At 45.0% G+C, this 26,398-nt stretch overlaps 1 long non-coding RNA gene and 1 pseudogene across 2 annotated transcripts in view; both read left to right on the top strand.

Moving 5' to 3' along the window:
* LOC310642467 overlaps positions 1-26,398 on the top strand; it is a 210,696-nt gene that overhangs the window by 47,928 nt on the left and 136,370 nt on the right. The window lies entirely within an intron of this gene.
* On the top strand, positions 10,271-10,861 carry LOC310642881 (annotated as a pseudogene). The gene has a single exon. The product of its transcript is annotated as an uncharacterized misc_RNA (transcript).

Raw genomic sequence — 26,398 nt, 5'->3', positions numbered from 1 at the left:
TTCATTTCTTTAAACCGCTTAGCCATAACATCAGGACAGCTGTTGAAAAGGGAAGAATTCAAGGCTGTCAAAATAAGGCAATTGGAAGATAAAAGGTTGCAGATTGGAGAGGTTCCAGGGGGACAAACTGTCATTTGATCAGAATCCTGGTCAATTATAAACCCAAGATCCCAGTTAAAACTTGCGAATCAATCCAACCCAGAATTTGGCATTTCGCTAGGGACTAGTCAGTTTCCTGTCAAAAAAATCCTCCCAGGATTATGGATCCAGGTGTTGCTTCCTCTTAGCTTCAGAAACAGAGAGGTAAATTGCTTTTGAACGTGGAAGCTCCATTCGTCTATTAGGCCTACTGACAATTACAGATGGTCCTTGCTTCATGACGGGTCATTTAGCGACCATTCAAAGTTACGACGGACTTCACCAGAGCTACTTACAACCCTGTTCCGGAGAGTTGCTTCCCACCCCCTCCATGTGATCACATGATCACATGATTTTGGGACTTTGGCCACCAGCTCACATTCGTTTGCGGTGTCTTATGGTCACGTGGTCACACAATTTTTCATGTATGGTTCTAGTTTCCAGCAAAAAACCCCCACCCATTAAGTAAAAAGGCTTTGCTTAACCACCCCTGCAAGAAAGATCATAAAATGGGCATAGTCGCGCGGGGACCCACTTAAAGAGCGCTATGACTTATGACTGCAATTCCAGCCAAAATTCCAGTCGAAAAACGAGGCGTAGCCATCATACCTCTCTTCTAGTTTCATAAACCTATCCACACTTCAAGATTTAACTCCAGCGTTTCTCAACCTTGGCAACTCTTCAGGTGTGTGGACTTCGACTCCCAAAATTCTCCAGGCAGCATAACTGCTTAATGAAGGCAATTAACTCCTACGCCTTCCCTGACAGGTGTCAATCCAGTTTCTGCCTAAGGGCTTCCAAAGGAAGAGAACCATTATCTTTTAAGACGTCTTCTTTCCCCATTCCTTTAATCGCTCATCCATCAGGAATTATTTTCAATGCCTCTGCACAATTTATGCCCTCGGCTCGTTTTGGAACCTCAATTTCCATATTGTTGTTCTGCTTCAGTTGGATATTAATTACAAACTCTGTCCCAGGTCTTTACAAGGGCTGACCTTCCCACAAGGAGCTTACCCTCAACCAAAGAGCTGAAGAGAAGAGTTATCACTGGAAGAGACCAAAAATCAAAATGGTTAGAAATGCAAGAAAGGAATATAGAGTGAGTTTATTTGACCCAGGTTAAAATAAATATGAGTCTGGCAAGGCTATATACTGTCACCCCGCCTATTTAACCTATATGCAGAGCACATCACGAGAAAGGCAGGGCTAGATGAATCAAAAGTTGGAATTAAGATTACCGGAAGAAATATCAACAACCTAAGATATGCAGATGATATCACTCTAATGGCAGAAAGTGAAGAGGAACTAAAGAGCCTCTTGTTGCGGGTGAAGAAGGAGAGTGCAAAAGTTGGGCTGAAACTAAATATTAAGAAAACCAAGATCATGGCATCCGGCCCTCTCAATTCCTGGCAAATAGATGGGGAAGAAATGGAGGTAGTGACAGATTTTATTTTCCTGGGCTCCAAGATCACCGCAGACGGGGACTGCAGCCAAGAAATGAAAAGACGCTTGCTCCCCGGGAGGAAAGCCATGGCAAATCTAGACAGCACACTAAAAATCAGAGACATCACCCTGCCAACAAAAGGGCGTATAGTCAAGGCTACTTTCTTCCCAGTTGCAATGTGTGGCTGTGAAAGTTGGACCATAAGAAAAGCCGAGTGCCAAAGAATGGAGGCCTTTGAACTACGGTGCTGGAGAAGACTCCTGCGAGTCCCTCGGACTGCGAGGCGATCAAACCGGTCAGTCCCAGAGGAGATCAACCCTGACTGCTCTTTAGAAGACCAGATTCTGAAGCTGAAACTCAAATAAATGGAATTAAAATAAAAAAATAAATAAATGCTTTGGCCACCTAAGGAGAAGGAAGGACTCACTGGAGAAGAGCCTAATGCTGGGAAAGGTTGAGGGCAAGAGAAGAAGGGGATGACAGAGAATGAGGTGGCTGGATGGAGTCACTGAAGCAGGAGGCATGAGCTTAAATGGACTCCAGAAGATGGTGGAGGACAGGAAGGCCTGGAGGAACGTTGTCCACGGGGTTGCGATGGGTCGGACACGACTTCGCAACTAACAACAAAAAATAGATATGTTTTTATCACTCGGTGGGCTTTAATGCAGAGGTCCCCAACCTTTTGGGCACCAGGAACCGGTTCCGTGGAGAACAGTTTTTCCACGGACCTGAACGTGTGTGGTTTTGTGTGCTGCCTGCATCCCGCGGATGGGGCTTTGCTTGTTTGCGCGGACCGGTTGCTGGCGTGTTGTGGCCCTGGTACCGGTCCACAGACCTGGGGTTGGGGACCCCTGTCTCAATGGACTTTTGCTGGCAGCAGGATTGAAGATTTACCAGGCTGTAAAGATTTACTGTACAAAAAAGACATGGGATATAGAGGGAGAACAATAGATCATCTGTTGCATTTGAAGAGAAGTTGTCAAAATTGTTTATCCTTGCGATGAAGGGAAGAAGTCATTTTGTTACGTTTTTTTTTTTCTCTTCTCTTCCTGGGTAGTTTTTCTCAATTGGGTAAATAAATAAAATACATTCTTTCTTTTAATTCTTCTTCTTCTTTTCTGCTTTTCTTTTTTGCATATATATATATATATTTTGGTTCCTGCAGGCAGTTCTCGACTTACGACAGTTCGTTTAATGACCGTTGCAAGTCACGAAAGCTCTGGGGAAAAAGTGACCGACGACCGTTTTTCACACTTAACGACCGTTGCAGAATCTCTGCGCTCACGTGATCAAAATCCGGACGCTGGGCCACTGACTCGTATTTATGACGGGTGCGGTGTCCCAGGAAGGGGGGCGGGTCACGTGATCCTCTTTTACGACCTTCTGATCGATCAAGTCAATGGGAGGGAGCCCGATTCTCTTAACGGCCGTGTGAGTAGCTTAACCGCCGTAGTGATTCGCTTAGCGACGGTGTCAAGAAAGGTTGTAAAAATGGGGCGAAACTCAGTTAACCAGTGTCTCCCTTAGCAACATAAATTTTGTGGACTGTCAGTCATAGTTCTCATTTTTGTAATTGCAGTTTTTAATCAGAATTATGAAATACGTGTAAAAGAAGGAATTATTTGAAGGCCATTAGATCGTGGGCGCCCTGGAGATCTTTAAGAAGAGACTAGACAACCACCTGTCTGAGATGGTGTAGGTTCTCCTGCTTGACCGGGGGGCTGGACTAGAAGACCTCCAAGGTCCCTTCCAGCTCTATTCTATTCTATTCTATTCTATTCTATTCTATTCTATTCTATTCTATTCTATTCTATTCTATTCTATTCCATTCCATATTTTCTATTCTATTCCATTCCATCCCATATTTTCTATTCTATTCTATTCTGTTCTGTTCCATTCCATTTTATTCCATTCCATATTTTCTATTCCATTCCATTCCATTCCATTCCATTCCATATATTCTATTCTATTCTATTCTATTCTATTCTATTCTATTCTATTCTATTCTATTCTATTCTATTCTATTCTATTCTATTCTATTCCATTCCATATTTTCTATTCTATTCCATTCCATCCCATATTTTCTATTCTATTCTATTCTGTTCTGTTCCATTCCATTTTATTCCATTCCATATTTTCTATTCCATTCCATTCCATTCCATTCCATTCCATATATTCTATTCTATTCTATTCTATTCTATTCTATTCTATTCTATTCTATTCTATTCTATTCTATTCTATTCCATTCCATATTTTCTATTCTATTCCATTCCATCCCATATTTTCTATTCTATTCTATTCTGTTCTGTTCCATTCCATTTTATTCCATTCCATATTTTCTATTCTATTCCATTCCATTCCATTCCATTCCATATTTTCTATTCTATTCTATTCTATTCTATTCTATTCTATTCTATTCTATTCTATTCTATTCTATTCTATTCTATTCTATTCTATTCTATTCTATTCTATTCTATTCTATTCTATTCTATTCTATTTGTGCAGTGTTGGCTTCCTGAGGACTAGAGTAGCCTTCTTCAGGTGCCACAAATCCAGGCTTGTTATGCAATGAAAATTAAGCCATCCCTGCCTTCCACCCATGCTTGAGGTTGCAATGGATTGTGGGATACCTCCTACCTCAACCAACCCAACCACAATCCATCGTCCCTTGTGGCATGGTAGCATTCCAGCAGGTCCCAAATCTGGGCCTGAAACCACAAGGAGGGTGGAGACTGGACTTGTGGGTCCCTTGTCTCCTCATAACTCACACCAGATTTTCCTGTCTCGCCAGAGGAATCCCAGAGTGTGCTTTTTCTCGAGGAGAGGCACACAGCGCTGCATGCAAAGCGATCGGCAACATGTCCCACGAGTTCAGCGAAGCACAGATTGCCATCTTCAAGGAGACCTTCTCCCACTTAGATGAGGACGGCGACGGAGTCATCACCAAGAAGGAGTTGGGGACCGCCATGCGATCCCTTGAGCACGTTCTCCTCCACCTTCAGGAGAGCTTCACCGACGAGAAGGTGGAGAAGATGTTCAAGGAGCCCGACCTGGATGAAGACGGGAAGGTCACCTTTGAGGAGTTTGTGAAGATGTTGGCAAAGCAGAAGGCGCCGTGAAGGAGACGCCAGATCTTCTCTTGGTACAAACAGGGCAACTGGGAGGACCAACAGCAACATTTGTAGAATGCCTTGTGGTGTGGGCTAAGCCTTCTGGTTCCTTTGCCTCTCTCTGTCTCCTTTCTCTTTCCCGCTTTCTCTCTTTTTTCTATTTCTCCTGATTGAGCAGGGGGGTGGACTAGAACACCTCCATGATCCCTTCCAGATTCTGTTCTGTTCTGTTCCAGTCCAGTCCAGTCCAGTCCAGTCTAGTCTAGTCTAGTCAAGTCTAGTCTAGTCTAGTCCAGTCCAGTCCAGTTTATTCTATTCTATTCTATTCTATTCTATTCTATTCTATTCTATTCTATTCTATTCTATTCTATTCTATTCTATTCTATTCTATTCTATTCTATTCTATTCTATTCTATTCTAGTCTAGTCTCTAGTCTCTAGTCTCTAGTCTCTAGTCTCTAGTCTCTAGTCTAATCTGTTCTAGTTTAGTCCAGTTCAGTCCAGTCCAGTCCAGTCCAGTCTAGTCTAGTCTAGTCTAGTCTAGTCTAGTCTAATCTCTAGTCTAGTTTAGTCCAGTCCATTCTATTCTATTCTATTCTATTCTATTCTATTCTATTCTATTCTATTCTATTCTATTCTATTCTATTCTATTCTATTCTATTCTATTCTAGTCTATTCTATTCTATTCTAGTCTAGTCTATTCTAGTCTAGTCTATTCTATTCTAGTCTAGTCTAGTCTCTAGTCTCTAGTCTCTAGTCTCTAGTCCAATCTATTCTAGTTTAGTCCAGTCCAGTCCAGTCCAGTCCAGTCCAGTCTATAAAATAAAAATGATGGCCCAGGTGTAAATAGTGGGACTTTGACCACGTGATCACGGCTTCACTTCTTGATTGCTTTAGGCCTCATCGTTTGCATAATCTTCTGATTTCTCTCTTCAACATGATAGGAAATTAATTTTTTGGTGTCTGTTGGTGTGTGTTGGTGTCTGTGTGTGTCTCTCTTTCTCTGTCTGTGTCTGTGTGTGTTTGGTGAGAAGAAGTCTTTAGTATGGACAAAATCCAGGGCCAAAATTAAATTTATGTCTGGGGACTTAGACCACCGACTAGCTGGGAGTTGAGATCACCAGCTGAGATTGATCCGTAACGAGAGAGACCCCAGTCCAGAAGTCCTGAGTTGGGGGACGTTGAATCTGTGTGTCCGACTTGTGTTGATCTTGCCCGTAGTCAAAGAGGTGCTTTCGGGGTGCGCAAGGTGAGTCACCCACTGCGCAAAGACAAGCAAACAAACTCCTTTGATGACCAAGCGTTTGCAGAATCCTGGCTACTTGTGGCTGGTGCCTGAAAACATCGTAAAACAAGTCGAGGCTTAACAGGACGCGCAATCAGTTGGATTTGTGTCTGTCTGGTGTGCTGAGCGAGAGAAAGGCAGGGCAACACTTGGATGGCTTCGCTCCAAGGGCATCTGTGAAGGTGCCAACCCACCTCATGTGGAGACCGAGTTGTCGGATCACACAGGGCGTGCTCATGTTTCACACCACGTAGGGTTGACTCCAGTTGTTGGGTAGTCTTCCCTGCATCGTGGTTGTGATGTTGTTTCCCCTGTAACCATCTAAGACTAGCCCAGAACTCATGGGGCAAAACAACTGTCTTGTTTAGCGATGGAAATTTGAGGCTCAGTTGTTTGTAAAGAACGACTCCTATTTTTCCCCCCAATAAAGTCGCTGGGCGCTTCTCGTCAGTTCGAGCTTACTGTTTCTTTTCTTTGTTTTTCTCCGCAGCGTCGCCAAGAACTGGGTTGGAAGCAAGCCCTGGCTTGTGGCTACGTGGGACTTTCCACCGCTAAAGATCAGCCTTGTCTCCTCTTGCACCAAAAAACCTTCCTCAGGTTAAAAAGTTTTATTGGCAACCCGAGAACGGGAGAAGCCCTTTTATCTGTAATTCTGGGAAGCGAAACAGGACCCGCACTCAAAAGAAGCCTCGGCTGCGAAATAAATGCGGACTTTTTCTCTTGCAGGTTTCGCTTTTCTTTTAAAAAAAAAATCAGCTTGTATTCCATCCGCCTTCTACACACCTTGCAAGCTCTTCCATCAGAATCAAAATCAGAGTAGAGCTGGAAGGGACCTTGGAGATCATCTAGTCCAACCCCCTGCTCAAGCAAGACACCCTAGACCAGACATGTCAAACACAAGGCCCGGGGGCCGAATTCAGCCCACAAAGTGGTTTCATGCGGCCCGCGAAGCCATCCTAGAAACATTGAGGGAACGGCCCCCACTGCCTTGGCCCTGGCCCAGAGACCCTCCTTCTGCCAGAGACCCTCAGATCTGTCCCACTCCTGCCCAGGCTCCCATAGGCACCCTTGATGCCAACGATGGAGAGTTGGCCACGCCCACCCAATAGGCCATACGCACTCTAGCCACGCCCACCCAGTAGGCCACGCCCACCCTGGCCATACCCACCCAGCCCCCTGAAGGCAACCGCAATGCCGACGTGGCCCTCCATGAAATTGAGTTTGACACCCCTGCCCTAGACCATTCCAGACCAGGTGGTTATCCAGTCTCCTCTTTAAAACTTCCAGGGATGGAGCATCCACAACTTCTGGAGGCAGGTGGTTCCACGGGTTAATTGTCCTCACTGTTAGGAAGTTTCTCCTTAATTCCAGGTTGCTTCTCTCCTTGATTAGTTTCCATCCGTTGTTTTTTGTCCTGCCTTCGGGGGCTTTGGAAAATAGGTGACCCCCCTCTTCTTGGTGTTGGTGTTGTTGTTAGTTGCGAAGTCGTGTCTGACCCATCGCGAACCCATGGACAATGTTCCTCCAGGCCTTCCTGTCCTCCACCATCTTCTGGAGTCCATTTAAGCTCACGCCTCCTGCTTCCATGACTCCATCCAGCCACCTCCTTCTCTGTCGTCCCCTTCTTCTCTTGCCCTCCACCTTTCCCAGCATGAGGCTCTTCTCCAGTGAGTCCTTCCTTCTCATTAGGTGGCCAAAGGATTTGAGTTTCAGCTTCAGGATCTGGCCTTCTAAAGAGCAGTCAGGGTTGATCTCCTCTAGGACTGACCGGTTTGATCGCCTTGCAGTCCGAGGGACTCGCAGGAGTCTTCTCCAGCACCAGAGTTCAAAGGCCTCCATTCTTTGGCGCTCGGCCTTTCTTATGGTCCAACTTTCACTGCCATACATTCTTTGTGGCAACCCCTCAAATACTGGAGTACTGCTACCCTGTCACCCCTAGTCCCTCTTTTCTCTAGACTGGCCAAACCCAAATCCTACAGCCTTCGTTTGTTTTAATCTCCAGGCCTTTAATCATCCTAGTTGCTCTTCTCGGCACTTTATCCAAAGTCTCAACATCTTTTTTGTAACGTGGGGAGCAAACCTGGACGCAGCATTCCAGGCGTGACCTTGTTAAGGATTTATAAAGCGGCGCTAATATTGCACATGATTTTGATCCTATGCCTCTGTTTACACAAGCAAGGACTGTATTAGCTTTTGGGGATCTCTGCTGTGGAGCTTAACACCAGGTGGGTGCGCGCAACACACTTGACTAAAGTTAGCTACAGCCATTCATCTTTCTGGCCTTGTTCAGGGTGGATTCTAATCTGCTTCTTGTTGGGAAGCAATAATGTGTCTGTTGGGTTTGCGCTAGAGGTGAAAATTGTACGCTCGCACAACGCCCGGCCCCACAATGCCAGTCAAGATTGAAATTAACCAAGCTTAATCTGATAAAGGGAGTCCATTCATTAATCAATTAATCCTTCATCTCATCGTTAGGTCTGGCCAAAGCCTCATCTTCTTCATCACTGGCGTATTTCCATATATATGAAATTTTCAGCTCAGCCTTGAGATGAAAGGGCTTCGCTGAGACTTCAGAGATCAATAAGAAGGAGGTGATAAAAATCTTCACCAGATTAGCAAAAAAAGAGAGAGAGAACCACACTTTTTCCCCCCTGCAAGCATTCTTGGCTCCTTAAATAGTTTGACCCAACCAAAAGACAATCCTAAATTAAAGAGTAATATTGCACTCAGATACGTATTCAAGGCGTGGGGTTGACTGCCACAAGTTGTGACAAATTCCTGCAGGACGGCCTCTAGCTAAGGGATCTTCCATGTTGCCACCATCAGCATTCCCAAACCATTCCCACCACCGAGAGCCATTTCTGCCTTCATCTTGTCTGCAGCCATTATTTTGTATTTATTTTGTTTTTATTTATTTTATCCTGCCTTTGTTATTTCTATAAACAATTTAAGGTGACAAGCGTGTCTAGTATTCTTCCGAGGTCAGTAAAACAAGGACCCAGATTGTTGGGGGCAAGAGGCTGACTCTGCAAACTGCTTAGCCGTAAAGCACTGCAAAGCAGTATATAAGGTTAAGGGCTATTGCTAAGTGCTAAGGAAAGTTGGACCATAAGAAAGGCCGAGCGCCAAAGAATTGAGGCCTTTGAACTCTGGTGCTGGAGAAGACTCCTGCGACTCCCTTGGACTGCAAGGCGATCAAACCGGTCAGTCCTAGAGGAGATCAACCCTGACTGCTCTTTAGAAGGCCAGATCCTGAAGCGGAAACTCAAATCCTTTGGCCACCTAAGGAGAAGGAAGGACTCACTGGAGAAGAGCCTCATGCTGGGAAAGGTGGAGGGCAAGAGAAGAAAGGGACGACAGAGAAGGAGGTGGCTGGATGGAGTCACTAAAGCAGGAGGCGTGAGCTTAAATGGACTCTGGAAGTCGGTAGAGGGCAGGAAGGCCTGGAGGAACGTTGTCCATGGGGTCACAATGGGTCAGACACGACTTCACAATTAACAACAATGAAAGAAGGGAGGGAGGGAGGGAGGGAGTAAGTAAGTAAGTAAGTTAGGTAGGTAGGTAGATAGGTAGGTGGTGGTGTGGTGGTTAGAATGCAGTATTGCAGGCAAACTCTGCCCACTGCCAGCAGTTCAATCCTTACTTAACTTACTCAGCCTCCCATCCTTCCAAGGTTGGTAGAATTAGGACCCAGTTTGTTGGGGGCCTTAGGCTGACTCTATAAACCATGGGTCTTCAAACTCGGCCCTTTTATGACTCATGGACTTCAACTCCCAGAATTCCTCAGTCAGGCACACTGGCTGAGGAATTCTGGGAGTTGAAGTCCATGAGTCATAAAAGGGCCGAGTTTGAGGACCCCTGCTATAAACCGTTTAGAGAGGGCTGTAAAGCGCTGTGAAGAAGTATCTAATTGCTATTCCTATTGCTATCTTGCCTAGCAGCTAACAAAACAAACATTCATTCTTGAGTGACTGTGACTTGTGCGTGAACAGGCTGGGCCAGGGTTGCAGACAGGCAACTGGAGGTCATCCACCTCGTGATCAGTTATCATTGTTCTCCCCAATCTGATGTTCTCCAGAACATTGGTTGGAGGCCTGTCACTGAAAACCAGTCGCAGCTCCAGTCCCATAAAGATGTGGGATGAGATCCAGAAATTGTTCACCTCTTTCAGGCCTGGCCCAGACCAGATTAACAGGTTCCTAATGAAAAGGGTGTGGGCCTTTCAGCAGAAGAGTTCCATGGTTGACTTTGCTCCAATGGAATCAAGGCCGGGGTGTTGTCTTCTTGTTGCAAGATGCCAGAACATCTCTGGAAACCAGCCAGTAGAAACAACCCTACCTAGGGGCCAACTCGTTGCAAGAGAAGAGGAACATTTCTTCATCGCCGAGAAGAGCAAGCTGCAGAAGGCGATCGGCGAATTGGTGGGACAGAAGAAGACACCATGTCCTCTCTGATGGAACACGAAATTGCAGAGTACAAGGAAGCCTTCATGCTCTTTGACCGGAATGGAGACGGGACCATCACCACTAGAGAACTTGGAACTGTCATGAGGTCCTTGGGGCAAAACCCCACCGAAGCTGAGCTGAGGGAGATTGTCCAGAAGCTGGAAGCTGACAAAAATGGCACCATTGACTTCCCCGAGTTCTTGAACCTGATGGAGAAGCAAGTCAAGAACCGAGATTGTGAGGAGATCCGGAAAGCTTTCCAGGTATTTGACAAGGATGGGAACGGTTACATCTGCGCTGCGGAGCTGAGGTACATCATGACCAACCTCGGGGAGATGTTGTCCAACGAAGAAGTCGAGGAGATGTTGAAGATGGCAGACCTGGATGGAGATGGGCAGTTAAATTATGAGGAACTCCTAAGGATCATGACCAGCAAGTGAAGAGGGCTGCCAAGCCGTGGAGATCTTTGCCGCCAAAAATCAAAGGAATGTATGACTTTGGGTCATATGCAGCCTACATGATGTGGCCTGGCGAGGACAGCTAGGACAATCCGTTTTGGTGGGACGTGATCGATGGACAAAACCTAAATCAGACTTGGGGGACGCAAACTGAACTTCAGCTGTGGGTGTTTGTTGATTTTTTTTCCCTCTGCTTCCGAGAAGTGTATGGCATCTTTTGGGATCAAAAGGTATTCGTGACTTGTAGTCTTGTAGAGAAACTACACATGGATATACAGGGAGATTTCTGCAGAAAATTATCCCCAGTTGCTCCTGCTCAGTAACTTAACTCTAGCAAATCAAATAAATTTCTAATTGCTCTTATCCTAATGAGTTCTCTTTCCTCCTTTATTAACATGTTGCCTTTCGTTGGGATAGGAATTTTTTTTAGAGATGGGCTGTGGTGCTGTCTTGATTCACGCGTGATATGTAAAACCTCCACCTCCAGGAATCGAATCGAATAGAATAGAATCGAATCGAATAGAATAGAATAGAATAGAATAGAATAGAATAGAATAGAATAGAATAGAATAGAATAGAATAATATGGAATAGAATAGAATAGAATAGAATAGAATAGAATAGAATAGAATAGAATAGAATAGAATAGAATAGAATAGAATAGAATAGAATAGAAAATATGGAATGGAATAGAATAGAATAGAAGGGCGGGATATAAATGGGATTTTAAAAAAACGAATCGAATCGAATCGAATCAAATAGAATAGAATAGAATAGAATAGAATAGAATAGAATAGAATAGAATAGAATAGAATAGAATAGAATAGAATAGAATAGAATAGAATAGAATAGAATAGAATAGAATAGAATAGAAAATATGGAATGGAATGGAATGGAATGGAATGGAATGGAATGGAATGGAATAGAATAGAATAGAATAGAATAGAATAGAATAGAATAGAATAGAATAGAATAGAATAGAATAGAATAGAATAGAATAGAATAGAATAGAACAGAATAGAACAGAACAGAACAGAACAGAATAGAATAGAATAGAATAGAATAGAATAGAATAATCAGAGTTGGAAGGGACCTTGTGGGTCATCTAGCCCAACCCCCCTTCCAAGCAGGAGACGCTACACCACTTCTGACACATGGCTGTTCTGTCTCTTCTTAAAGGCCTCCAGTGATGAAGCTCCCATATTTTCTAAAGGCAACTTCTGTTCCATTGGTTGATTGTTCTCACTGTCAGAAAATTTCTCCTTATTTCTAGGTTGAATCTCTTCTTGATCAGTTTCCATCCGTTGCTTCTTGTCCTGCCTTCTGGTGCTTTGCAGAATAGCTTGACTCCCTCTTCTTTGGGGCAGACCCTGAGAGACTGGAAGACTGCTATCATGTCCCCCCTCTTCCTTCTTTTCATTAAACTAGACATATCCAATTCCAGCCACCGTTCTTCATTACGTTTTAGCCTCCAGTCCCCTGATCCTCTTTGTCGCTCTTCTCTGCGCTCTTTCCAGAGTCTCAACATCTTTTTTACATCGTGGCGACCAAAACTGGATTCAATATTCCAAGTGTGGCCTTACCAAGGCTTTATGGAGTGGTATTAATACCTTCGAACTGCCAACCTAGCAGTTTGAAAGCACGTAAAAATGCAAGTAGAAAAATAGGGACTGCTCCGGTGGGAAGGTAACAGCGCTCCGTGCGCCTTTGGCGTCCAGTCATGCCGGCCACGTGACCACGGAGACGTCCTCGGACAAGCGCTGGCTCTTCGGCTTTGAAACGGAGATGAGCACCGGCCCCTAGAGTCGGAAACGACGAGCACGCATGTGCGGGGGAACCTTTACCTTTACCTTATTAATACCTCAGGTGATCTTGATTGAATCCCTCTGTTAACGCAATTTGGGGGAAGAGAAAATCTCATCTTCTTGAATAACTCTATGTCCCAGTTGGCTGTAGGGTTAGCACTTGGGAAGATGGAGCTTGGGCAACTGGGTGTCCAGGAAGTCCTTGACGTACGGCCACGATTGAGCCCAAAATTTCTGTCGCTAAGCAAAGCAGTTCTTCAGTGATTTTTGCCCCATTTTGTGTCCTACTTTGCTACAGTTGTTGCGCTAGGGGTCCCCAACCCGGGGGCTGTAACCCAGTACCAGACAGTGGCCATTTCGGAACCAGGAAGTGCGATGGGTGGGCTGGCAGGTTTGAGCATGCACTGCTGCATTCGAGCGAGTGGGGCCCCCGCGTGCACACGCATGAGCGCCTACCCACCACTGGTGCAGCCTGGTTCCCTCTATACCCCTCCCCCAGCTGGGCTGCCAAGCTGCAAAGGTTGGGGCCTGCTGTATTAAGCAAATCGCTTCAGTCGTTAAGTGAATCAGGAAGTTGGTAAGCGAAGTGGCCTCTCCCAGTGACATTGAGAGAGAGAGAGGGAGAGAGAGAGGGAGAAAGAAGAGAGAGAGAGAGAGAAGAGAGAGGGAGAGACAGGGAGAGGGAGAGGAGAGAGAGAAGAGAGAGGGAGAGAGAAGAGAGAGAGAGAGGAGAGAGAGAGGAGAGAGAGAGAGGGAGAGAGAGAAGGAGAAAGAGAGGAGACAGAATGAGAGAGAAGAGAGGGAGAGAGAGAGAGAAGAGAGAGAGAAGGAGAGAGAAGAGAGAGAAGAGAAAGAGAGAGAGAGGGAGAGAGAAGAGAAAGAGAGAGAGAGGAGAGAGAGGAGAGAGAGAGAGGAAGAGAGAGAAGGAGAAAGAGAGGAGACAGAATGAGAGAGAGAGAAGGAGAGAGAGAGAAGAGAGAGGGAGAGAGAGAGAAGAGAGAGGGAGAGAGAGAAGGAGAGAGAGAGAAGAGAGAGGGAGAGACAGGGAGAGAGAGAGGAGAGAGAGAAGGAGAAAGAGAGGAGACAGAACGAGAGAGAAGAGAGGGAGAGAGAGAGAGAAAGAGAGAGGGAGAGACAGAAGAGAGAGAAGAGAAATATAGAGGGAGAGGGAGAAAAGAAAGAGGGAGAGAGAGGGAGAGAAAGAGAGAGAGGGTGAGTGAGAGGGAAAGAGAGACGAGAGAGAGGGAGAGAGAGAGAAAGAGAGAGAAAGAGAGAGAAGAGAGGGAGAGAGAGAGAAGAAAAAGAGAGAGAAAGAGAGAGAGAAGATAGAGAGAGGGAGGGAGAGACAGAGAGAGGAAAAGAGACCGGACCGTGGCCAGAACAGTTCAGCAAACACGGCCTCCTTGGACACAAACAGACTTACACAATTACACAATTCCTCATGTGTGTTTGTGTGTGTGTGTGTGTGTGTGTGTGTAAACAGACCCTCCCAACCGTTCCATCGCTTTGGGGGTCTCCAGCAAAGCCTTTGAAGCTCCGCCAGGAATGTCTCCACTTTCTGCGGAATAAAACAAATACATTTGTCTCTCCGCTTTCCTATCTTGCAGGCCTCAACAAGGCCCCTGACACCCCCTCACCGCCCCCCCCCCAGCGGAGCTCTTGCCCCAGGACTGGAAAAATGACGCCACAAAACAGAAAACAGATTTATTTATTTATTTCATCTGGGCAACAAAACCCAGCTTTGTGCAGCAGAATACAGAAAACAGATGAGGAAGAGGAATGGACGATGGGAGCGGGGCGGAGGGGGCGTCCTGGTGGGAAGCCATCTTTAGGCACGATGGGTTCACCTTCGGATCTGCTAGGACTACAACTCCCAGCATCCTCAGGCCCCCCCTTTTTTTTGAGCTCAGGGAGATCTACAGGTTGTACTTGGCTAACGACCCGTGACTGAGCCCCCAAATTTCTGTGGCTAAGCAAGACATTCGTTCGACGAGTTTTGCCCCGCTGCGACCTTCCTCGCCACGGTTGTTAAGTGAATTCATTGCATTAAGTAAGTCAGTCACAGGGTCGTCAAGGGAATCCGGCTTCCCCCTTTGACTTGGCTTGTCAGAAGGTCACAAAAGGGGGTCCCGCGATCCCCCCCACCAGGGATGCTGCGACCGTCGTAAGTACGAGTCAGTTGCCAAGCATCCGAATATTGATCGCATGACTAGGGGGACGCTGCCAGGGCCGTCGGTGTGAAAAACGGTCATAAGTCACTTCAAACGGTCTTCAAAGTCGAGGATTACCTGTAGGTAAAGTCCTCGACTTACAATCATTCATTTTAGCGACCATTCAAAGTTACAACGCCACTAAAACGAGTGAGTGATGAGTGGTCCTTGCACTTACGACCGTCGCAGTGTCCTGGATCACATGATCCCCTTTTGTGAACTTCTCTCTCTTCCTCTCTTTCTTTTCTCTCTCTCTCTCCCTCTCTCTTCTCTCTCTTCTCTTTCTCTCTCTCTCTCTCTCTCTCTCTCTCTCTCTCTCTTTCTCTCTCTCCCTCTCTATTTTTCTTTGCTCTCTTTCCTCTCTCTTTCTCTCTCTTTCACTTAACAACTGTGTTACTAGCCTAACAACTGCCGCGTTTCCCTTAGTAACTGTGGCAAGAAAGGTGGTAAAATGGGGCCAAACACGGCCAACAAGTGCCTCGCTTAGCAACAGAAAATTTGGGGCTCAATTGTGCTCGTAAGTTGAGGACAACCTGTAGTTCGAAGCCGGTTAAGAAATATAAGTTCCTGAGGGAAATTCAAAACAATAAAATACATCCCGTAATCCTTGGAGTCATTAAAACTGCCAACAAATGAGGGGCTAGCAGTAGCCCTACTGCCGTCCGATGCTAGGCCTCCGTTGCTCAACCGTCCAATCGTTTATCGTGACACACACCCCCTTTGAGGTGTCCTCAAGGTGTGTTGGGATTACAATGCCCATAATTCTCCACGGGTGTGGCTGAAGCCCCAGCTGGAGGACAGCAGGCTGGGAAAGCCAGGTGTGAAATGGGCTGCAGGATTGTTGAACTTCCTTGAGCTCCACCTCTGGTCTTCTTTGAGGAGAAACCCGAGTGGTCTGATCTGGGGTGAATGGATCGTGCCCCAGATGTGGAGTTTAGGATGAGATCACCCACTTTCTTGGAAGGATTCCAAGATACGTCCAGGAGATTGAAGATAGCAGCTTCAACCTTCTGTAGTTGCTCCAGGTTTCTTTGATGCAGAGATGGTACGTTCCTGACCACGCAACACCTCCTCCTCACTACGTTTCTGTCTCTGATACCTCGAAAGCTGCCTCTGCCTGGCTGACCAGACTCCTCCTGGTTCCAGTTAAGAGTTTCAGAGAGTTCCTGTTGTGTGACTTCTTGCGGCCTGAACAAAAGTTGAACCAGGCGAGGTGAATTATGAGTCCGTTCCGTCTTCTTCTGGAGTGGATCAGAAGTTTCCTCCTGTACATTTGGGAGTAGAAAAAATAAATAAATCTGTGTACCACCACATTCCTCTGGTTAAGACCTTTCTGTTGTGGTCTACAGACGTTGATGTGGTGTTGGGTGTCCTAAGGTGAGGGGGTGGTTTGAATGAGGTCGATCTTAAGTGCTCCTCATGGACCAATTGGAGACTTTCATGGGTTCTCCAGAGTTCACCAGTGGCCCTGGTAGGACATCAACTTGGTCGGACATCTGAACTTGAAATGGTTTAGCCAGTGGTTTGCTCCCTATTATATACCGTAGTTTGCCCTGCCAGTATTGGTGGGATTGTGGGTTACTCCTTGATAGTTCATTGATTAGGCTATTGTTTTCTGCTTGATTGTTTGACTGGTATTAATCCCTGCTTATCTGGGTGTTTGCTGGAGAGTATGTGTGGAGTCTTTGCTGCTCTCTGAGCTTGATTGTTCACTTGCAGACGTTTCATGACCCAACTAGGTAACATCATCAGTATTAGAAGGGAGGGGGGGAGGAGGAGGAGGAGGAGGAGGAGGAGGACTATGGAGTCCTTGGTGCTCTCTGAGCTTGGTTTTTGCTTGCAGACATTTCATGACCCAACTAGGTAGCATCATCAGTGCTAGAAGGGGAGTGGGGAGGAAGAGGAGGAGGAGGAGGAGGAGGAGGAGGAGGAGGGGGAGGAGGAGGAGGAGGAGGAGGAGAATTGTGGGATCCTTGGTGCTCTCTGAATGTGGTTGTTTTCTTGCAAACGTTTCATGACCCATCTAGGGAACCTCATCAGTGCTGGAAGGGAGTACAGTTGGAGGAGGAGGAGGAGGAGGAGGAGGAGGAGGAGGAGGAGGAGGAGGAGGAGGAGGAGGAGGAGGAGGAGGATGACTATGGAGTCCTTGGTATTCTCTGAGCTTGGTTCTTGCTTGCAGACATTTCATGACCCAACTAGGTAGCATCATCAGTGCTAGAAGGAGAGTGGGGTTTACTCCCTGTTTATGTATACAGGCTCGCCCTGTCAGTATTGGCAGGGGATGTGTTCCTCCTTAGTAGTTTCTTTATTTAGAGTATTGTTTCCCGCCTGTTTGTCTGGTGTTAATCCCTGCTTATCTGGGGGTCAGTTTCTGACGGGATTGTGTACTTATCTTTTGGTTTTCTTCTTAGCTTTTTTTTTAATAGATGGGCTCTATTAACGAACTCTTGCAATTGTGATTGTGTGTTTCCTTCCTTCCTCTTCCACCCCACTGATATGGTGGGGAGCCAGTCTAGGTCTTTTCTCAACACAAACTTCTTTCCCCAGCTTTTTTTTCTCTCTCTCCATTCCCCTACCTCTTTTCTCCCTATTCAGCAGATCTTTCCCAGAGATATATTTCAACCCCCCGAAAATCAGAACTATTTCACTATAAAGATGGGAAAAGAACACACAGCCAACAACTTTGTTTTCAGGAGCTACACTCCTCTCTAAATTTAGGTGTTCCACAAATATCGCATTTTTTTGATACAAGGAAAGGAAACAGTCTTTTATTTTTAGACCTTATTTTCCAATCCCTAACTCTTTCTAATTTGGGGATGTTTTATTAGTGGCATTTTGACGTGAAGTCAGAGGGGTCCTTTCCAGCGAATCACCAAGAACGGTTCCCAGCAAATGCTTGTACCAGGAATAATAAATATACATCCAAACTCTGTTATGCATCACATCCAAAAAATGATAGAAATACTCGTCAAGAATGTTTTGGTTTATTTTTGGCAGCATGAGAAGATTTGGGGACATGGTAGTTGGGGACCGACTCATCCAGTAATAATAATAATAATAATAATAATAATAATAATAATAATAATAATAATAATAATAATAATCAACCTTTATTGTCAAAGTACAACTATGTGTACATTGAGATTAGCTGAGCCTCCCCCCATGCTCTCTCCCCACAACACACAGTGACAACAAACCCTCCATCCTACCACACCATGTGAACCAATTTTTAATTTTTGTATTGTTGTTTTTATTGTTGTAAGCCGCCCTGAGTCCTTTGGGAGATAGGGCGGCATATAAGTCCCAAAAATAAATAAATAAATAAATAAATAAACTACACCACACACCGGCCTCCCAAGTCAATTCTGCATAAGTTCACAGAGATTATATCCTATTTAAAAGCCTTACAGCCCACGGATAAAAGCTATTTTTCAGCCTGTTGGTACGGAGAAAGTGGAGAAGCAAAAATATCTTATATACAAAAACATTTCTTAGCATAAGTACCGATTGACCTGGGCTGGCCAATACATTAATGCCAGTTGCATAGAGAATGAAAAACATTGGTTTCCGGGATATACATAGAATTTAACATGGAGTCCTTAGTGCTCTCTCAGCTTGGGGGGTTTCCTTGCAGACGTTTCATGACCTGACTAGGTAACATCATCAGTGCTGGAAGAGAGTGGGGTAGGTGGAGAGGAGGAGGAGGAGGAGGAGGAGGAGGAGGAGGAGGAAGAGGAGGAGGAGGAGGAGGAGGAGGAGGAGGAGGAGGAAGAGGAGGAGGAGGAGGAAGACTGTGGGGACCTTGGTGCTCTCGGAGCTTCATGGATTTCCTGCAGACATTTCATTACCCGACTAGGTAACATCATCAATGCTAGAAGGGAGTGGGGTTTACTCCCGGTTTATGTACAATAGTTTGCCCTGCCACTGTTATTTGAGCATAATTTCCTCCCCCTTAGTTCCTTGATCAGGATATTGTTTTCCCCTTGATTTTTTTGTCTGGTGTTAATCTCTGCTTATCTGGATGGAGAGGAAGTGCTCTGATTTTTTTCGGGGGGGGGCATTTTCTTCCTTCGCTTTTTTATTTTCTCTTTCAACTGGTGTGTAAATGTGATTTATCCCTGTGTGTCTATTAAGGTCCACCATTTGTGGACTTCAACTCCCAGAATTCCCCAGCCCCAATATGCAGGACCTGTGCTTACCAACCTTACACCAACTCTGGATTGAATTTTACGGCTGACTGTGGAATTCTGGGTGATGAAGTCCTAACCTCTTAACGTTGATCCGGCATTTTAGCAGCTCTTTTAAAGTGTGCTTCCTGTCTTGTCCTTCCTTGAAGAACTGATTAAAATCCAGGAATTGGGTTTCAAGGCCTATTTTCTTCCACATCATAGACGTTTAACAAATATGTGTACAGAATTCACCACAGCACCTTCATTAGAACATTTTAGAGGCAGCTTAATAGTTTGATCATCAGCCCGCTTAACAAAATAAAATATAATAAACCCCTCTTGGTGTTTACTGGTTTTGTTCTAAACAGCTAATAATAATAATAATAATAATAATAATAATAATAATAATAATAATAATAATAATAATAATAATAATAATAATAGTAATAGTAATAATAATAACCAACCTAAGATTTGTTCCTGAAACACGGCCGTTGCTGGAATTCCTTCAATATATTGCAGGGGGAAAAATCCTAATTTTTCTTCAATATGCATTATTGTTCTTTCAACCGTGGGAGCTTGACTAACTGCTTATAGTCCTGCCAATAATAATAATAATAATAATAATAATAATAATAATAATAATAATAATAATAATAATAAGAAGAAGAAGAAGAAGAAGAAGAAGAAGAAGAAGTTGGAAGGGACCTTGGAGGTCATCTAGTCCAACCCCCTGCTCAGGCAGGAAACCCTATACCATTTCAGACAAATGGCTGTCCAGTCTCTTCTTAAAAACCTCCAGTGTTGGAGCATTCACCACTTCTGGAGGCAGGTTGTTCCACTGATTAATTGTTCTAACTGTCCGGAAGTTTCTCCTTAGTTCTAGGTTGCTTCTCTCCTTGGTGAGTTTCCATCCGTTGCTTCTTGTCCTGCCTTCGGGCGCTTTGGAGAATAGCTTGACTCCCTCTTCTTTGGGGCAGCCCCTGAGATATTGGAAGATTGCTATCATGTCACCCCTCGTTCTTCTCTTCATTAAAATAGACCAGGGGTGTCAAACTGCCGGCCCGTGGGCCAGACGCATCGCAACAAAACTGTTCCCACCCCATTGCCGGCAATGGGGAAAAAGCTCCGATACGTCGCGCGACATCACATGACGTCGCAAGTTTGTCATGTTTGAACTAGACAGACCCAATTCCAGCAACCGTTCCCTATATGTTTTAGCCTCCAGTCCCCCAATCATCTTTGTTGCTCTTCTCTGTACTCTTTCTAGAGCCTCGACATCTTTTTTACATCGTGGTGAGCAAAACTGGATGCAGTATTCCAGGTGTGGCCTTACCAAGGCATTGTAAAGTGGTATTAGTACTTCACGTGATCTTGATTCTCTCCCTCTGTTAATGCAGCCTAGCACTGTGTTGGCTTTTTTGGCAGCTGCAGCACACTGCTGGCTCATATTGAAGTGATTGTCCACTAGGACTCCGAGATCCCTCTCACAGTTACTACTATTGAGCAAGTTAACACCTATACTATTTCCCAAGCTTCTTGAGTTGTTTTCCCCTTTAGGATTCTCAACCATGGAATTCTTTCCAAGGTCTCTCTAGGTTTATTGAAATTAGTTTTTTTTAAAGTCCAAGACTCTAGTTTGACTGTGTTCTATTGCTTGTGCTTCCAGAATGTTGAATTCCAATATTGCATGATCACTTCCCCCCAAGGTTCCTGTGGCTTCGACACCTTCTATCATTTCATCTCTGTTAGTGAGAATTAAATCCAATATGGCTAATCCCCTAGTTCCCTTCTCTACTTTTTGGGAGAGAAAGTTGTCTGCTAGGTTTGTCAGGAATCTGTTTGATCTTCCACTTGGTGCAGAGTTTGTCTCCCAGTTGATATCAGGGTAATTAAAGTCCCCCATTACTATTGTGATGTGCTTCTTACATACCTTAAGTTAGCTGACTAGCCAAAAGTTCATCTATTTCCTCTGCTTGGCTGGGTGGCCTATAGTATACACCTATGGCAATGTCATTTCCCCCCCTTTTATATTGACCCAAATGCATTCAAGTTTACAGTTTACATCATTGTTGTGCTCTATTTCTGTAGAGATAAAGTTATTTCTTATATATAGAGCAACTCCATCTCCTCTTTGGTTTGGTCTGTTTCTTTTAAATAATTTAAATCCCTCTAGCTGTGTTTTGCATTTGTGGGTTTCGTCCCACCATGTTTCCGTAATGGCAACAATATCATATCCGCCCTCATTTACCTGAATTTCTAGTTCACCCTGCTTACTGTTCACACTCTGTGCATTGCTGTATAGACATTTGAGTCCTTTATGACTGACCCTGTGTTTTTCACACGGCATAAAAACCAGGAACTTTCTCCCAAATGTTTGTTTGTTTAATAAATTATTTCATTTATTCAATTTTTTATGCCGCTCATTTCTCCTGTAAGAAGACCTTGGGCAGCTTACAGGTTATAAAAGAAGGGGGGGAATAATAAAAATATTAAAACATTAAACACTACGCAGATTAAGATCTGGATGTCTTTTTAGACGCTTTGAAGGAAGAACACGTTTTAGGCTGTTCTGTTCTTTCCCCAAACTCATTGCATTCATTTTAATATATCGGAATTCTGGAAAAGCAAGACTGTAAAATGTGAGGATTGTAATTTGGGAACTTGTTCTCTATCCTTTCTGTCGCAAAGCTGCACATGAGAATTTCGAACAGGTTATGCCGACTTTTCAAAATGAAAGTCAATTAAAGCGTAGAATTCATTAGAGGCAATTGACTAATTAATTTTATGCTTATGCATTGGATTTCTGGAAGGACAAGATTTCAGAATGCGAAACTGCAATTTGGAAAACTGCGACGTGGTTCTTTACTTTTTTTCCCTAGTTTTCTAGTTCACTGTTTCTCAAGCTTGGCCCCTTGACGTTCTCTGGACTTCAACTCCCAGAATTCTGGGGAAAACTGGCTGGGGAATTCTGGGAGTTGAAAGGCAGACAACGTCAAGGGGCCAAGCTTGAGAAATACTGCTCTAGTTTATTCTTCAATTTTCCTGTTTGGGGTTTAAGAAAGATTTTTGCTCAAGTTTAAATGAATGTTGTATTAGTAAGGTACACACTTAGAATATTAATGGATTTGCTTTCACATAGCGGGCAATGAATTAGTAGTGGAAATAATAATAATAATGATAATAATAATAATGATAATGTGGGAAGGGACCTTGGAGGTCATCTAGTCCAACCCCCTGGTCAGGCAGGAAACCCTATACCAGTGATGGCGAACCTTTCAGAGACCGAGTGCCCAAATTGCAACCCAAAACCCGCTTATGTATCGTCGGGTGCCGGGTGGGCGTGGCCCACTGGGTGGGTGTGGCCCATTGCGTGGGCGTGGCTGCGGCAGACTGGGTGGGACTAAAAAGTTCCATCAATTCCAACTTTGCGAGATCTTTTTTTTTTCCCCGCGAGAAGTTGAAATTGATTGATTGATTGAACCTCTTTTTTTGCACATGGCAGCGGAGGCCTAAAGCGAACAGGTTTTATAAAACCCAGCGGAAGGCCTAGGACTGGGATGACGGCGCGTGGGCCCACAGAGAGGCCTCTGTGGGCCACTTGTGGCACGCGTGCCATAGGTTCGCCACCACGGCCCTATACTATTTCAGACAAATGGCTGTCCAGTCTCTTCTTGAAAACTTCTAGCGTTGGAGCGTTCACCGCTGCTGGAGGCTGAGAAGTTTGTTGAGTGAAGTTTGCCCCATTTACGACTTTTCTTGCTACGTTTGCTGGGTGAATCCCTGCAGTTCTTAAATTGGAAACACGGTTGTTAAGTGAATCGGGCTTGCCCACTGAGTTTGCTTGTCAGAAGGTCGCAAAAGGGGATCAGTGGTATTATTATCCCGCCCTTCGGGAAAGGGCGGTATATAAATCTAAATAAATAAATAAATAAAAAAATATAAAAACCCACCAATCCCTGCTCTGTGTGGTCAGCTTTCTCAGAGCCACATTTCTGTCTGGCTCTGCTCTTCAATAAACTACGACCTTCTTTCTAAAGCCGTCTCCATTTTGCTTATTCCCGGCTTGGACTGGACCCTGATGAAGATTTTTCTTTCAGAGGAAGGAAGGAAGGGAGGGAGGGAGGGAGGGAGGGAGGGAGGGAGAAGGAAAAAGAAAGGAAGAGAGGGAGGGCGGAAGAAGGAAGAAAAAGGAATGGAGGAATGGAGGAAGGAAGGAAAAGAAGAAAGAAAGAAAGAAACAAAGAAAAGAAGAAGGAAGAAAGAAAGAAAGAAAGAAAGAAAGAAAGAAAGAAAGAAAGAAAGAAAGAAAGAAAGGAAGGAAGGAAGGAAGGAAGGAGGAAAGAAAGAAAGAAAGAAAGAAAGAAAGAAAGAAAGAAAGAAAGAAAGAAAGAAAGAAAGAAAGAAAGAAAGAGAAATAAAGACCGCTTTTGAGGATTGTGAAAGAGTTTGAAGAAAAATTGATTTGTGGAGAGGGAAAACAAGGATTGGAAAGAATGTAAGCAAGAGAGCAAAGAATGCGAATTGTGAAGAGGAGGCCAGAGCAGCCCTTGAGGGAATAAACCTTGTTTTGGAAGAGGCCGGACCAGGAGACCCCAGCAAAGCGGATGGAATGAAAACGAAGGGCAAAGAGGCAGCTGAGGCCAATCCAGCCGGATTCAAATATGTGAAAGTTAGCATTCAAAAATGGCAAACCACACTGAGGTTGTTGCCGACAAAACAACACGGCAGCTCCCTCCCTCCGGTCATCTGAGTTCAAGACTGGCTCAAGAGGGATGTTGCCTCTTTTGTCCCCTGATGGAGGGAAAGGCTTGGAGAGTGTGGAAGCTCAGACCAGGGAAGGAAGGAAGGAAGGAAGGAAGGAAGGAAGGAAGGAAGGAAGGAAGGAAGGAAGGAAGGAAGGAAGGAAGAAAAGAGAGAGAGAGAGAAAAGAAAATGAAAGAGACCGAAAGAAAGGAAGGAAGGAAGAAGAAAGAGAAAGGAAAAAGAGACAGACAAAGAAAGAAAGAAAGAAAGAAAGAAAGAAAGAAAGAAAGAAAGAAACAAAGAAAGAAAAGAAAAGAAAAAAGAAAGAGAGAGAGAGAAGAGAAGAAAGAAAAAAGAGAGAAAAGAAAATGAAAGACTGAAAGAAGAAAGAGAGAGAAAGGAAAAAGACAGAGAAAGAAAGAAAGAAGAAAGAAAGAAAAAAAGAAAAAAGAAAGAAAAAAGAAAGAGAGAGAAGGGAAGAAAGAAAAAAGAGAGAAAAGAAAATGAAAGAGACTGAAAGAAGAAAGAGAGAAAGGAAAAAGAAAGAAAGAAAGAAAGAAAGAAAGAAAGAAAGAAAGAAAAATTTACCCATGTACAGTCATAACGTACATCGTATGGCAATTAATATACTTGGCCGAAGCATCCCTTTAATTTCCCAGCATGCTTTCGGGCTGCCCCTTTCCCATTTGCTGGCTGAGACAGTCCTGCTTTGTGCCCACCATTGGCTGAACCGGCAGTGGGCCCTCCCCCTTTCCAATAGCCCAGATCGCAGGGGGCGGTGGGGAGATTTTCAACAGCAGAGTTGCTGCTGCCATCTTGACTTTTTTGACCCCTTTCCCCACGTCTCACTTCCTATCCTACTTCCATGCCTTCTACACTCGTGTTTCCCAACCTCGGCTGTTAGACGATAGATGGACTTCAACTCCCAGAATTCCCCAGCCAGCTTTAGAGCCCTGGAATTCTGGGAGTTGAAGTCCACTTCTTACAGTGGCTGAGGTTGCTTCTAGATCAGGGGTACTCAACCTTGGCCCTTGTGGACTTGTGGACTTCAACTCCCAGAATTCCTCAGCCAGAAATTTCCTGACAGTCGGAACAATTAACCAGTGGAACGACCTGCCTCCAGAAGCTGTGAATGCTCCAACACTGGAAGTTTTTAAGAGGAGACTGGACAGCCATTTGTCTGAAATGGTATAGGGTTTCCTGCCTGAGCCAGGGGATGGACTAGATGACCTCCAAGGTCCCTTCCAGCTCTATTATAAAACTTTTATTCATTGAATGTTCAGTTGACTGAGGTTCATGTTTAATGAATAAAAGTTTTATAATAGAGCTGGAAGGGACCTTGGAGGTCATCTAGTCCAACCCCCTGCTCAGGCAGGAGACCCCATACCATTTCAGACAAATGGCTGTCCAGTCTCTTCTTCAAAACTTCCAGTGTTGGAACATTCACAACTACTTTTGATGCTTGACAACTGGTTCGTACTTATGACGGTCGTGGCGTCCCGGAGGGGTGTGTGGGTCAGGTGATCCCCTTTTGCGACCTTCCGACAAGCAAAGTCAATGGGGGAAGGCCAGATTCGCTTAGCGGCCGTGTCGCTAATGGAACAACTGCAGCGATTCTTCGCTGAACAAAGGAGGGAAGAAAAGTCGCAAAACGGGGCAAAGAAACGAACAGATTTCTCACCTAGCCGCATAAATTCCGGGCTCATAAAAGTCCCTTTTTTTTCCCTCCAGTGACTTTGTAACTTTGAACGGCCGCTAAGTGAAGCGGTGTAAGTAGAGGGCCACCAGTATTGTCGTGTTGGAGCTGAGCCCCGGAAGACAGAGGTCTCCAGCCCTGGGTCCGTGGACCGGTACTGGGCCACAGCATACCAGCAACTGGTCCGCACAAATAAGCAAAGTAAGCCCCATCCGTGGTATGCACACAACACACAAAACCACACACCCTTCGGTCCGCGGAAAAAGCTCTCTCCACGTAACCGGTGATCCCAGGTGCCCGAAAGGTTGGGGGCCTCTGCCCTAGGATATCTGGACATTGAACTTTCCTAAACAACAGACAGACACGCACACACACACACACACACACACACATACACACAGCAACAAATCTTTTTCCTTAGCGTTTCATGTTTAGACAGCCCAATGGCATTTTCCAGGGCTCCCTGCCAGCAGCCAACAAGGTTTAGCAAACATCTGGAACAATGCCCTTTTTGAGATGTTCGAACCCAGGGCAACGGGAATGGAAAAAAAAAAAAAAAGGCCGCCCGCATCAAAGCCGGGCCCGTCCGTGGAAAGTTGCTCTCCGGTTGCCAAGTATTTCTGGAGGATGAAGAAAAAGAGAGGGTGGGGGGCTGACCCCAGCCAGATGTGTCTAAATTTTGACCCCTTTGGGGGGGATTTTGGCCCCCGTTAAATGGAGCCTCTGGCCGAGGGACGCTCTGGGGTCCTCACCGGCGGTCCTCGACTTACGAGCGCAGCTGAGCCCAACGTTGCTGTCGCTGACCCAGACAGCTGTTAAGGGGACGTTGCTCCCTTTTACGACCTACCTTGCGACGGGTTGTTAAGGGAATCGCTGCGGTTAGTTAAGACGCCG

Source organism: Vipera ursinii (genome assembly GCF_947247035.1).
Source record: "Vipera ursinii genome assembly, chromosome: 6".
NCBI lineage: Eukaryota > Metazoa > Chordata > Lepidosauria > Squamata > Viperidae > Vipera > Vipera ursinii.
This window is presented reverse-complemented; position numbering and strand designations above follow the sequence as displayed.